This window comes from Phodopus roborovskii, unplaced genomic scaffold, assembly GCF_943737965.1.
Source record: "Phodopus roborovskii unplaced genomic scaffold, PHOROB, whole genome shotgun sequence".
NCBI lineage: Eukaryota > Metazoa > Chordata > Mammalia > Rodentia > Cricetidae > Phodopus > Phodopus roborovskii.
The window spans coordinates 19,002,608-19,016,850 of record NW_026126480.1 but is presented as its reverse complement, the minus strand read 5'-3'; the positions used below and the strand labels follow the sequence as shown (position 1 = coordinate 19,016,850).

Genomic DNA, 14,243 nt, shown 5'->3' with positions numbered 1-14,243 from the left:
AATTTGGGTAGAGTGGTATAACAATTGCCTTGGAGTTAAAATGGCCCTTTTGGAGGGAAACTCTTTAGACACTGAACATTCCAAGAGGAGGTGAAAACATCCAGGGAGGCTCGTTAAACAACCAAAAGACTTAAGGAAGTCCCTGAAATGGATGAGGTGCTAGGTTTCTCTTTCTACAAGCATACAAACTGTAAGGACAGCAGAGACATTCTCAAATAAGCTGAAAAAGGTTCAGACTAACTGAGCTGCCTATAAAAGACATCTTCAATCTGTGGAGCTACCTGTAAATTGTACAGTGAGCTCTAGGTTTCCAGGTTTTGTCAGCCATGACCCATCCTGGGGTGGGCTTTTGCTGATGTAACTGTCTTTGAGTCATTTCTGCTCCTGTAAGGAACCCCCAGAAAACTCACTGGTTCACCAAGTTAGACTTTGGTAGTTTCCTGAACTTGGGTCTATCTCACTAGATGTTTGTTCAGGTCACCCCAGGAATAGTGTCACAAGTGGCTTACTAGTGCTCCTTGTTTAACAATATCTTGCTGATTCCTCAGAAATCTATTAAAAAGTTATATTAAACATAGGCTTTATTATTTTTTCTTTTAGAGGTAGGCTATAGAAGTAGTTATATCCAAGTATTATTGTGAAGGAAAGAACTACATTCTATTTCAATTCATAAAAATATTTTCCTGGTTCCTTTGGGGATGCTTGTGTAAGTGTGTGGTAATGGTGGGGCTTTACTAGAAGGAAAATTATGCTCTGTACAATTAACAAAGTAAAGAACTTATTGTTTAGCCTAGTGTTGATTGGTCTTGGGGATTCTAAGTCAGCTGGTCTAGACTGGAACCTACTTGTGACAACTGCTTAGATCTGAGTGAGAAATCAGTGGCTACACATGCCACAGTGCTTCAGGGGCTTGGAAATAAAGTACAAAGCCAAAGAGAGGACAAATAAGGCCTTCCATAATACTCATGGTGATCCCTTCCTACCTCAGCCTTCCACTTGGGTTACACCCGTGCACCACTGCATCTTGCTGAGTTCATTTTGATTTTTAAATTTTTACATGTGAGTGTGGGATGCATGTGCTATGATGAACATATAGGTATCAGAGGACATTTTTCAGGAGTCAGTTCTCACTTTCCACTTTTTTGAGGAGTTTTTGCTGCTATGAAAATCAGCTTCCAATGAAGAAGGGCACTTCCATTTCTCATGAGTGTTGTGATTACAGATGTACCTGGCTTTTTATTTGGGTGGGGATTGAGTTGGGGTTGTTAGATGTGTATGGCTAGTGCTTTTACTTGCTGAACAATTGTGCAGGGTTTTAACCTATTTCCCAGTGTGATTGGAATTCTGCTGCATGTTTGCCCAAACTAGCCCAGAGTTGTCTTTTTTTTTTTTTTTTTTAACATTTTTTGCTTTTTATTTAGTGTGCACATGTGTATGTCCATAATGCATGTGCCTTGTGCCTACAGAGGTCAGAAGAGAGACATGGATTCCCTGGAACTGAAGTTATAAGTGGTTGTGAATCACCACATAGGTTCTAAGAATTGAACCTGGGTCCTTTGCAAGAGCAACTTGTGTTCTTAGCCTATGAGCTAACTGTGCAACCCCTGTCTTAAAGCTCACATGAAAGCCTCAAGGGTGAACATGAGGTGAATTATATATTTATTTGTTTGTATTTTTATTTATCTTGTCTTGAGACAGGATCTTATATAGAGCTCAGGCTAGCTTTGAACTCACTATATAAAGATGAACATTAACTTCTGATTCTCCTGCTTCCACTTCCCACGTCCCACATGCTAGGATTACAGGTGTGCATATCACCATACCCATTTTTTTTTTTTTTTTTTTTAGCCAGCAGTGGGCAATAAACCTAGGCTTCTAGATTCTAGGCAAGTCCTCCGCCAACTAAGGAATATCCCCAGCTCTGGCTTTTGTTTGTTTGTTTTTGTTTTGTTCTTGAAACAGGGTTTCCCTATATCTCTTAGGCTGGCTTTCAGCTCACAACAATCCTTCTGCCTTAGCTTCCTAAGTGCTGAAATTACAACTGTTTCTCATCACATCCAGTTGCTTTAGAAATGAATTTCTTCTCAAATCTGGGTGAATGGAAAACAGATTGGTTTAAATAGCACTTGTTAAAGTTATGGTGTCTTGGTTAGTATTTTTTGTTTTTCTGGTTTTTTGAGGCAAGGTCTCACAGTGTAGCCCTGGCTTGCCTAGAACTTGCAGTGTACACCAGGCTGTCATCAAACTCAGAGATATCCCCCTACTTCTGCTGGGATTAAAGGTGTGTGCCATTATACCCAGTTTTTTATTTATCTATTTGATGATTAATATTTAAAAAACATTTCCAGATGATTTCAAATAACATTCAAGTTTGGCAGTTTAACTAAAACATAATATTCTTAAATATTGGAAAAAGACTTTGGAGGTGAAGTAGGAAGATTGGTTATATATCATATTGGAGTCTAGCCTGGGTTACATGAGACCCTTGCCTCCAAACCAACCAAACAAACACCACAACCCCCCAAGACCTCCAAATACCCAAAATCAAAACAAAAAACTAAAAAGAAAGGATATTTGGAAACATTTGCCCTAGAAAGCTTAGTCATCTAGGCCAACCATGTCTCCCATTTTCCTGATACAGAGAAACCTAGTTGTTTGTGCCAGGAAGCATGGCCTCACAGCCAGGCTAATGGGCACATGTGCTAGGGGAAACAACTGTTTCACAAATGCTAGAGCTACAGACCCAAATGTCTGTCCCTCAAAGAAAAACTAAAACAATATGTCAAAGTGAAATTAATGAGCCAAATACCCAGACAGCTTACCCTACTTAAGTGCAAGAGTTAAACAGCAAAAGGAAATGAAACTCATCTTTGTGACGTCAAGTTCTGTTTTGATGTGCTAAGTCCCTCAGAGTTAAAAAATACAGACACTTAGCTATAAGATGTGTTGCCAGGCATTTGTATGGAGCATAACCATGCAATCAAACTGTGTTGTACTTTTCTACACAAAGAGAGCTAAAGCTACTACATCTGACAATAAGGAAACTTTCATTTGCCTGACAGAAGACAGCACAGAGGAAATGGCTTGGAGGCAGAGGAGAAGTAGGAGAGAGGATGAAAGGATTGTATTCATGCTATCCAAATTAGAGTCAGGATGTTTATGCTCAAATCTTGTCTTGGCTCTGTGTTGAGGGCACTGAACAACTGGGACATGGGAAAGTGTATCTCTGAAGTCCCTAATTTAGGCACTAAACAGACCAAATTCCTTCCACAAATGCTTCCTATTTTCAGCAATCTGTGTTCTGAACATACATTGTGATTAAAGCACACAGCTGGTCAGTGCTAAGCACTACCTCTCTTTTTGCTGTTAGCTCTTCCCTATAGCTATTCTTTCATTCTGTTATGTATAAGTGACATGCCTCTACAGGACTGAAACCTGGGAAGTGTAACTACTTACTTCTTGACTCCCTACCTCAGCCTCTTGAGAAGCTGCCATCACAGGCATTTCACCATGCTCAGCTCATTTATCTTTTATTCACTCAAATAGCATGAATTCATTGTGGACTTATTTCATGGTAGGTACATAGGATGCAATTGTGAGCAGACAATTGGCTCCTGTTCCAAGAGCATATTATCTTTAGAACCTTATACATAATTGGCCTTGTTCATCCAATGAAGTGAGTATTTTGGTAATGAAAATTAGAAATTCTAGATATCAGTGTTTCTAATAAATATTTAACCAATATTAGCTGCTCACTAATATGTAAGTGGAACTAAGATTCAGGACTACATTTAGAGACTTTTACAGTATGTCATCTGTGAGGAAAGTGTGCCATTAATACAAGCTCTGTTAGTTGTAGAAGTGAGAGACTGATGAGCCTCTTTACAGGCAGATGGTATAGTCAGTGGTATACAGCTTGTGCTTAGAATGCATGTTTGAGGCCTCAGAACACCCCCCCACACACACACACATACACACTATAACTCCTTAGAGCTGCAAGTGGAGTTTTCCAGGAGTGTTAAACTATGAGCTTGGTTTGCCATTGTCCATCTCCTGTGTGTCCTCCTCCCTGCTGCTATGAAAACATTCTTTCTGTGTTGGGGGAAGAACCACACTAATTTAAGATTGAAGATTAGAGGGGCAAGCCTATCGAAGTGTAGTCTAGTTCTCCTTTAGGACCCACATGTCAGTGAACTGTAGTAGAAACTCACTGATTTTGAGTTTGGAGTACAACAAACACATACTGTCTTACTTAGTTCCATGCAGTGCCTTTGTTCTGTTAGTTTCAACAGCAGCTGAAATCTTGGGTTTTCCCAATGCAGAACCAGTTGAACTTACCAGGAATTGATTTGTTTTCCACACAGGATGACTATGTCACACTGAAGGTAAGGTCTCCAAAAGTAAAATCTATCAGACAGTCCAAACATCTTCTCTGGTGACAATATGATGGTGATAAATCACCCAGAATTCATATCTGATATCCTCTTTTGGCAAAGGAACAATAGTTTTGCTTTGTTTTGTTTTTTTTTAAATCAGTTTAGTTCTTGCCACTATTTGTGTTTGATCATGAGCAAGTTGAATTATTTCCAGAATGAATCTTAAACTTATTTTTGGTGCTTGTCTTGCAGCTGAGTAAATATCTCTTTAGGATATGTGACAGTTGAATTGGCCTGGGTTTTGAAACAGGTCTTGACTTTAGAGCCTGCTTATATTCATCTACGCACATTGATTATTTTGAAATGCTACCAATCAATGTGAAATTACAAAGTATGTGTGATTGCAGACCAAACCCAGAGACTCACATTGTGCTATACACTTAGCCCTAAAATTTTGTTTGGTTTTCCTGGAACTAACGGTCATGCAGGAACTCAGATATGTTTGCTTCTGCTTTTCTAGTGTTTTACCACTCCACCAAAATTATCAGTTTTGAAATTCTAATTTTTGAAAGACAATTTTTACTGTTGCTTATTCCAGTTCTAAGATCTATTTGTAAGAGATTTATGGGAGGAGAAATCAAGGTATATGGCTTTATTAACATCCCACCAAGTGAGTATGGGTCTGGATTGTACTCAAATAGCCTTTTCCAAATGGATTGTTATACTGGGTCAACAATTTTCCATCGAATTTCATCGATAAATAACACTGTCACCAGTAACTGTTGTTTCATCATTGAATGGCATTCATTGCTAACCTTTTGGTTTTGCGTGCATGTTGAGTGTTTTACATTCTCACCATTCCCGTGGAGCTTAGGCTTCAGAACCGATCCTTGCAACCCTAGAGCTTAGTTTTGCTACTGGCTGCAATACCCAGGGTAGCTTCTTTTACTGTCGTTTGGGTTTCGTATGGCTCCTGGGCCCAAAGCCAGCAGAAAGGAAAGAGCGCTTGAAGGCAAGCAGGCTACACAAGGCAGTTTTTCCCAGACTTTCCCAGCTCCGGCTTTTCATGCATACCAGCAGAGCGGCTTTTTTCCTCCGGTGATTGAAACCATCTGGACTGCAGGGGGGGGGGGGGGGGGGGGGGGATGTCACGTGTGTATGAGAAAATGACATAAAGTTTCTGATCCCCTTGTGCTTCTGCTCTAGATCCAGACAATCCTTGGTCGGATGGTTCCGAGGTGAGGGCGGTGCGGTTTGGGGGCCCGACTTCCCACCCTGGTTTCCCTTCCCCGTCTCACCCGCCCCCCCCATCATGCAGTCCCCCGTTGTCTCCCCACCCCCTCCCGGGAGCACATCCCTCCTCCCGGCTGCAGCAGCCCACCCTTTAGGTCTCTGGTGGAGGCACGCCTCCCCTGGTTCTGCAGCCCCAGGCGCGGATACCCGCCCGTCGCCCGCCCTCTACGGGAGCGGCCCCTCCTTCGGGCTGTGCGGCGCCGGGGCAGCTTGTGCTGCACGGAGCTCCCGGCCAGTTCGGGCGGTGGAGGTAAGTGGCTTCCGACCGCCCGCAGGAGTCGCCTGCCCACCGTGCTGCTTCAGCTCCCACCGGGTGGCGGATGGGATGCGGATTCCCATTTTGCGGGTTACGGAGCCCTTCCGCTTTCCTTAACCGAGGGCCCAGGCAAGGGCTCCTGCTGCGTGAGTACTAGCGTGCGGGCCGCGGCTTTCTGAGTTGCTGGGGAATGCCTTCCCGGGCGATCGAGGCCAGCCCTGCCTTCCGGTCAGGCCCAGGCTGCGCTGTGTGGGGTATGGAGTCCCAACTCGGGTCTTGAGTTATGCAGAACTGCGGAACGCAGGACGCCTGGGAGACAGTTGAGCTGCATTTACCTGAGCCGGTGTAGCTCGAGTGCAGCTGGATGAAAAACATTCGTGTACGCTCATGCACGCACCCATACAGTCTAGCTTCCTACTCAAACAAAGGAAATTAACTTCTATCACTTGGACCTGTTAAACAGGGATTGTTGCTCTATACCTTCATACACTTTCCGGTGTGCATGAAATGACCTAACACTGAAGGAACACACTTCAGCATTTGTGCTGCATTAAGGGTTTGAAAATCTAGTATCATAGTAAAAGTGAAAGGACTGAACTTTTCTAGTGTTTCTAAAGAAGGGATATTGCCGTGTTCTGGGAATTTTGGATGAACATAAAATTTATAATCACTTAAATATGGATGAAGTAGCTTCCTTAGCAAATGAAAGATTTGCCATAATGCTTCCTCAGACCAGCTATCGATCTCATTTCCACCCAGATGTTTCTGCTTTTGCATCGCAGGGTCTGGGGCATGGTAAAGAAATTATTATCCCATGTCCAAGATGTTAAGCGCCACAAGTAAAAACCCCCAATTGACTACATAATTGATTTGTTTTGTTTTTGTTTTCTACAAAGGGTGTTTTTCAGAAAGTGGATACCTTTGTTGGTATTTTTGGGGATAGGGGGCAAGGTCTCATGTAGCTCAGGCTATCCCTAAACTCTTGAGATTTCTGCCTTCACTGCCCAAGAACTGGGATTACAGGTTTGAAAACACCGTGCCCTGCTCCCTTCGTGGATTTTATTTTCATTCAGAAGTAAGAAATTTCTAAAATATCAGAAATAGTGTAAATGATAGAAAACTTAAAAGGACCGAATTGTCCGTGGTCTCCCAACCCCAATTAGAAAGACTCCAAGGCTCCAGTGTCTATTACTGCACACTGTGAAGTGAAACCTGTCTGTGTTCCGTCTGCCAGGATGACAGTCTCTAGGAGACTAACAGATTCAGCATTCCTTTTTATTTACTAAGTAAACATTACCTTTGGAAAGACTACAAAATATGGGGAAGAGATTGATTCAGACCAATATTGAGAGAAAGCTACATATTGGAAGTGTTTTCTATTCCTTGATTGGGCTAGAAGGAAGCCCTTTTCTGGCAGTTTCAGGATAACCTTTATCATCAATGTATCAATGTATTTTTTTTAAATTGTGGTTGGTTTGTTAATTAGTAAAGTGCTTGCTCTCAGTTTGTGTACTTGTGCAGAAAGGATTGACACAAGTACATATCTATTTGATTTATAAGAATTATAGGTCATCAACTAGAAGATGTTTATGAGACAGGAGCATTTTCCAGAAGAGGGCTGTTTGAGTCAGGCCTGGAAGTGTGGTTGTGCAAATGAATGGTTCAGAGTTGCTGGTGGGGTTTTCAAGAGAACAGAGTGGGTCATTTGGGTGGGGACTAGGGAGAACAGTCAAAAGGAGCTCTGTGCCATGAGCCCCTGGACACTGTCTCATTCTTCACTGTTCTTGTTTTAAGGAGGGGATCTGGGAGGTAGGTAGCCTACTCAAGATGGTATATGGCAGTCACTGGCAGAGCTGGGATTTTGGTGCCTAGTTTCCTGACTCACTTTGTCTCCACTGCTGCTTCCACAGTGAACAGTGGGAGGTTCAGCAGCAGGGACTGTGGTCAGCTTGAATTCTGGTTCAAGGCTGGAATTTTATCCCACAGACATCAAGTTTCTAAAGGTTTTTGAGGAAAGCAATGATGGCCAGAGCAATATTTTTAGAAGACTTATGTGACATTGTTGTACAGGAATGTGATGTTATTGTTTATAATAAGGAAGCTAAAAAGCAAATGTAACCAAAGCACCTGTGTGTTTCAGTTTATGCCCCATTGACAGTAAGTATCATGATGTAAGTAGCTGGATAACTGGGAAGAAGCTAGTTGCCTTGACCACAGGGTTGCTGGGAAAAGGAACAGAGCTGAATGTTAGCTGGCAAACACTGAAATGGAATGTGTGTGGAGCAATTTCACTGGTGGCTTGCCCTGTATGTTCTGCACGTGTTTTACAATACTCAATGACAGTTTTTTTTTCTTTGACAACTACCCTGAGAGGTAGAGTTTAATGCTGTGATTAAAGAGCCTTTCCTTGCATGCCCTCAATGTTTTGAGATGCTCACCATACATATATTCTTTTACTTACAATTAAAAATACTGAATTTTAAAAGTAAGAAAACCGTGAACTGACAATCTTTCTTAATGATACCAATACCAACTGGAACCAGCTTAGTTCACGTTTTTGTTGCTGGCAGAACAAAAAGAAAGCCTTTGGAGGATTATTGCATGATAATGTAGAAATAATCTAGAGATGTAGAAGGTCCTTCCTATTCCTTGGATTTATTACCAGAGAATTGTGTTTGTATGCACTACTATAGGACCTAAATTTATGATCAGGTTCTTTTATTTTCTACATATACTAGATCCACAAAGGGCAGCAGGGCAGCAGTGGGTGGAGTTATCTTATTAGACTTCTTGAATAGCCTGGAGTTCTTGCTATTCCCTCTGTAGACTATATTTTTTTTTTTCTTCTGAACTTGCTTAGTATTCTGAAAACTTGGTTGTTAGGTGGAAAGAGTGTCAGATAGTGGGAGATGGCACAGAAAGGTTGGAAACTCACTGGAATCTAGAGAGTGATTCTAGCAAGAACTTCTAGTAATGGAGGCAATGGAGCCTAAACCATCCATCTTCCATAACCAGGCAAGGCTCCCAGTGGTGGGGACTGGGACACCAACCTAGTCACAGAACCTTTCGCCTACAATCTGACCTGCCTGCAAGATGTGTTGGGACAAAGGTGGCACAGAACTTGTGGAAGCAATCAACCAATGACTCCTCTAAGTTAAGTCCCATGCCTGACACTGCCTGGATGAACAGGAACCAGAGGCTGGATAGCTCAGAGTCCTATGGTAGAACCAAATACAACTGCTCTCTCCCAAATGACTGAAATAATTCCTGATGATGTTCTGCTATACTCATAGGTCAGTGCCTAGTCCAGTCATCATCAGAGAGGCTGTCCCTGGCAGCTGCTGAAATGGATGCTGAGTCCCACAGCCAAGCATCCGATGGAAAGATTGGAGGTCTCCATTGGGTCCCTGGTCTCTTTTCTTGAGGAATCCTGCAGAAGAAGGGGAGGAAGAGTCATGGGAGCCAGTGGGGTTGAGGACACTGGGAGAGCACAGCTCATGTGGGCTCACAGAAATTGAAGTAACAATTGAAGAGCTGCATGGGTCTGCTCTAGGTCCGCTGCACAGTTGTTAGGATTGTTGGCTTGGCATTTGGGGAGACAGTTGACAGCACGAGTGGGGATGTCTCTGACTCTTTTGCCTGCTCTTGGAACCCTTTTCCTCCTACTGGGTTGCCTTGCCCGTGAAGGCTTGTATCTTGTTTTGCTGTGTTTGGTTGATGCCCCTGGAAAGCCTGCTTTTTTCCTGGGCAAAGATGGGGTTGAGGGTGTATCTGGGGGAAAGGGGAGGTAGGGGGAACTGGGAGGAATGGAGGGAGGGAAGCTGCGATTGGAATGTATTGTGTGAGAGAATAATTAAAAATTTAAAAATATAAAATGTAATATAAATAGTAAAATATAATAAAGAGAAGAAGAGGCTAATATACAAAATATACAAAGAATTAAAAAATCTGACATCAGGAAAACAAATAGCCCACTTTTAAAAATGGGATACAGATCTAAACAGAATTCTTAAAAGAGCAAAATCAAATATCTAAGAAATACTTAAAGAAATATTCAACATCTTCAGTCATAGGGGAAATACAATCAAAACTACTTTGAGATTTCATCTTACACCCACCAGAATGGCCAAGATCAATAGAGCAAATGACAGCTAATGCTATTGAGAATGTAGAATAAGAACACTCATCTGTTGCTGGTAAGAGTGCAAACTTGTACAAGCACTATGAAAATCAGTGTGGTAGTTCTTTGGGAAGATAGTTTTTTTTTTTTTTTTTTTTTTTTTTTTTTTTTTTAATGTAGGCACTTATTGCTATAAACTTGCTTCTTAGAATTGCCTCCATTGTCTCTTAAGTTTGGGCATGCTGTATATTCATTTTCATTCAACTTAGAAAGTCTTGACTTTCTGTCTTGACCCATTTTTCACTCAGTAATGAGTTGTTCAGTTTTCATGAGAGTGTAAGTTTTCTGTTATTGATATTTAGCTCTAATTTGTAGTCAAATTGAATGCATAGTGTTATTTCAATTTTATTATATCTGTTGAAACTTGCTTTGTGCCCCCAGCTATGTGGTTAATTTTGTAGAAAGTTCGACGAGTCGATAAGAAGAAGGTATATTCTTTGTGTTTGGGTGAAATGTTCTGTAAGCATCTGTTGAGTCCATTTGGTTTATGACAGTAGTTAGCTCCAGCATTTCTGTTTAGTTTTTGTCTGGATGGTCTGTCTATTGTTAAGAGTAGGGTACTGAAGTTGGCACTATCAGTGTGTGAGGGTCAATATATAGTTTAAGCTGTAGTAGTGTTTCTTTTATGAACTTCATGCCCTTGTGTTTGGTAATGTCTTCTTGGTGGATTTTCCTTAGATGAGTATGTTGTGCTCTTCCCTGTCTCTTATTTCTTCTGATTAAGTTTGACTTGAAGTCTTTTTTGTCAGACATTAAAATGGCTACAGTAGCTTGCTGCTTGTATCCATTTGTTTGGAATATCTTTTTCTATCTTTTTACCTAGTAGTGATGTCTATTTTTGATGTTAAAGTGTATCTCTTGGATGTAGCAGAAGGATGGATCATCATTTCCCATCCATTATGTTAATCTATGTCTTCTTATTGGGGAATTGAAACTGAGTGAGTCCGTTTCTCTTCTTTTGATTTGCTGGTCTGGTATTATTTCTTGTGTTTTTGGGAGTGTGGCTAACCTTTTTAAGTTGATGGGTTTCCTTCTAAGTGCCTTCTGTAGGGCCAGATTTATAAATTTATACATATTGCCTAAATTTTGTTTTATGGTGTCTTATTTTCTCCATCTATTGTGATTGACAGTTTTGTTGAGTATAGCAATCTGGGCTGGCATCTGTGGTATCTCAGAGTCTGAAGAACTAGATCTAATTACTTCTGGCTTTTGGAGTCTCCTTTGAGAAATCAAGTGTTATTATAATAGGTCTGCCTTTATTTGTTATTTGGTCTTTTTCCCTTGCAGCTCTTAATAGTCTGTCTTTATTCTGTACATTTAATGTTTGATTATTACATGCCTAAGGGACTTTCTTTTCTGGTCCAGTCTATTTGGTGTTTTGTTTGCTTCTTTAGGTTTAGGGAAAATTTCTTCTATCTATGATTTTGTTGAAAGTATTTTATTTGGCTTATGTTTCTTCTCCTTGCTCTGTTCCTGTTATTCTTAGATTTGGTCTTTTCATAGTGTCCTAGATTTCCTGAATGTTTTGTGCCAGAATGTTTTTTTGGATTTAAAGTTTTCTTTGACTGATGTATCCATTTTTTTCTATTGTGTCTTCAGTGCCTGAAATTTTCTTTCATCTCTTATTCTGTAGGTGAAGTTTGCCTCTGAACTTCCTGTTCAAGTTTCTAAATTTTTCATTTCCATATTTACAAGTTTTGTTTTTCTTTATTGATTCTGTTTCCACTTTCAGGTCTTGAACTGTTTTATTCGTTTCCTTTTACTGTTTGTGTTTACATAGATTTCTTTGAAGGATTTATTAATTTCTTCTTTAAAGATCTCTATCATATTCATAAAGACTATTTTAAGATCTTTTTCTTGTGCTACAGCTTTGTTTCAATCCTCATAGTCTCCTGTGGTAGGGTTGCTGGGCTCTAGTATTATTGTCCTGGCTGTCATTGTGATTTTATGCTGGTATCTAGGCACCTGGGTATGGGAAGATTGTAATTCTAGAGCTGATGTCTGGTCTTGTCTGTGCTGGATGTTTTGTTCCTAGGTTTCTGTTACCCTCTCTGGTTCTTAAAAGAGAATGGTGACTGTGTGTTGTCTGGTAGGAAGTTCTGGGATTCTGATAGGTGTGGGGGTTTCAGGTAAAATGTGTTTCTAAGTATTAGTAGCTGAGACTTAGGAATGGGGATGAGCTAGGGTAAGGGGTTGAGCGGGGTTCACAGGAGGGAGGATGGCAGGATGTTCTACCAGAATCTGCTTAATCCCCTGGGGATGGCAGCAGAGTGGTAGGAGAGGCCATACAGGTAATTGCTACAGAGGTACAGGATGAGATTTGGGGATTGCATTTGGAGAAGTGGATGAAAAATAAAGATTTGAAGTTCACTTATCTGTTTTGCTGGCCTACTTGGTTCTCTGCCAGGCTTGGGTGGTGGATTCCCAGGTAGTACCTGGTAGAATTGGGGGCTGGATAGAGTGATGAGGCAAGGAAGGCAAGGTGGAGAGAAAGCTGTGTTACCTGTTGAAGATGGAGGATGGCAGGAAGGCTGCAGCAAGTGGTCTGCTACAGAGCTGGGGATGAGACTGGGGCATTAGATTTGGAGAAGAGGAGGAGGAAGAGGTGAAGAACTGCAGTTAGCCCACCTGCTTCCCTGGCTAGAGTGCATGAAAGTCATTAAAAAAAAAAAAAAAAAAAAAAAAGTAAAGGTGCTTTCAGGTCTTCATACCCACTTTACCAGTAAGAGTCCTTAGCTCTGGAGATTCGGGTATTGATTATGCTTTGAAATGACCAATACTTCTACAGACATGACTTAGTTTGGGATCTGGGGCTCTAATGTGATATCTCTCTCAGGCAGGCCATTTGAAGTTAAAAAAAAAAAAAAAAATCACATGTTAAAGTTCCGGCTTTGCCATTTATTCACAGGTTTTTGGAATTTGAGGGGTAGCTCAATTTGTATTGTTAAGACAGGGTATCACTATGTAGCCCTGGTTGGCTTGGAATTTGCTGTGTAAAAACCAAGCTGGTCTTGAACTCTGAGATCACCTGCCTCACGAATGCTCTGATTCAACATATGCACCAGTCCTTGATAGCTTAGTTTTTCAGCCTCTAGACCATGCTTATCCTTTAGGGGAAGTTATGTCCAAATGAGCCCTGATTCGTTCTCTCATTTTTATCTTGAATCTCCTGAGAACTATTTTATTTTGTCTTTAGCCTCTGTTTACAGAGGCACCTGGGTATGGGAAGATTGTAATTCTAGAGCTGATGTCTGGTCTTGTCTGTGCTGGATGTTTTGTTCCTAGGTTTCTGTTACCCTCTCTGGTTCTTAAAAGAGAATGGTGACTGTGTGTTGTCTGGTAGGAAGTTCTGGGATTCTGATAGGTGTGGGGGTTTCAGGTAAAATGTGTTTCTAAGTATTAGTAGCTGAGACTGTCTAGGTTTCCTCAGAGGGTGTGATACTCATGTGATACTCATGACCAGTTAGTTGTGAGCTTTTCTTAGGAATTCCTGTAAGAATGCGCTCAAACTTAGTTCTAAGATAGAACTAAGTTTTGTTTTGTTTTTTTGAATGCTGCTTTTTAAAAGTCATACATACTTGGTTGCATTTTGATACCTCTTTTCTTCCCCCCCCTTTTTTTTTGAAGGGGGGAGAAATAGGGGCTCTCTCTGTAGCTCTGGCTGTTCTGGAACTCACTCTGTAGACCAGGCTGGTCTTCCTCTGCCTCCTGAGTTCTGGGATTAAAGGCATGTACCACAATGCCCAGCATGATACCTTGCTTATATAGTTAACATTTTGTATTTGGTGAGCATTTGTCATTTTTACCGTTTGTTAGAGGAGTGACTTCAATTTTCTGAAAGCTAGGACTGGGCTCTCCTTTTGATACTCAAGTGTAAGCTCCTGGTATAGAACTGTGATTGTTTGAAATGACTCTTACCCTCAAGTCTTTGTTAAACCACTTGATCTCAAGTGTTTTTATGGCTTTCCTGGGCACTGTTATGGTTTCCAGATTGACAGCACAGGTTATCTCATAGTTAGTTAGTTTTCTTTTAGTGTTTTTGTTTTGTTTTGGTTTTTTATTTTTACTGTTCTCCCATCTCTTTCCTATGCACAGATGACTACAGAGAAAATAGTCTTTCCTGGATCCTGGTGGCCAT

The 14,243-nt window shown here is 41.1% G+C and overlaps 1 protein-coding gene across 6 annotated transcripts in view; it reads left to right on the top strand.

The window, feature by feature from the left end:
- Dennd2b (DENN domain containing 2B) overlaps positions 1–14,243 on the top strand; it is a 178,281-nt gene that overhangs the window by 23,621 nt on the left and 140,417 nt on the right. The window contains exon 1 of one of the 6 annotated variants that reach the window (XM_051192587.1): positions 5,897–5,919. The exons of 3 other annotated variants lie outside the window; for them this stretch is intronic. The gene's annotated coding sequence lies outside the window, so the exon portion shown is untranslated. Of the gene's footprint in view, positions 1–5,896; positions 5,920–5,944; positions 6,072–14,243 lie in introns of those variants that run through there. 2 more of the 6 variants (XM_051192584.1, XM_051192590.1) reach the window with 2 other exon arrangements.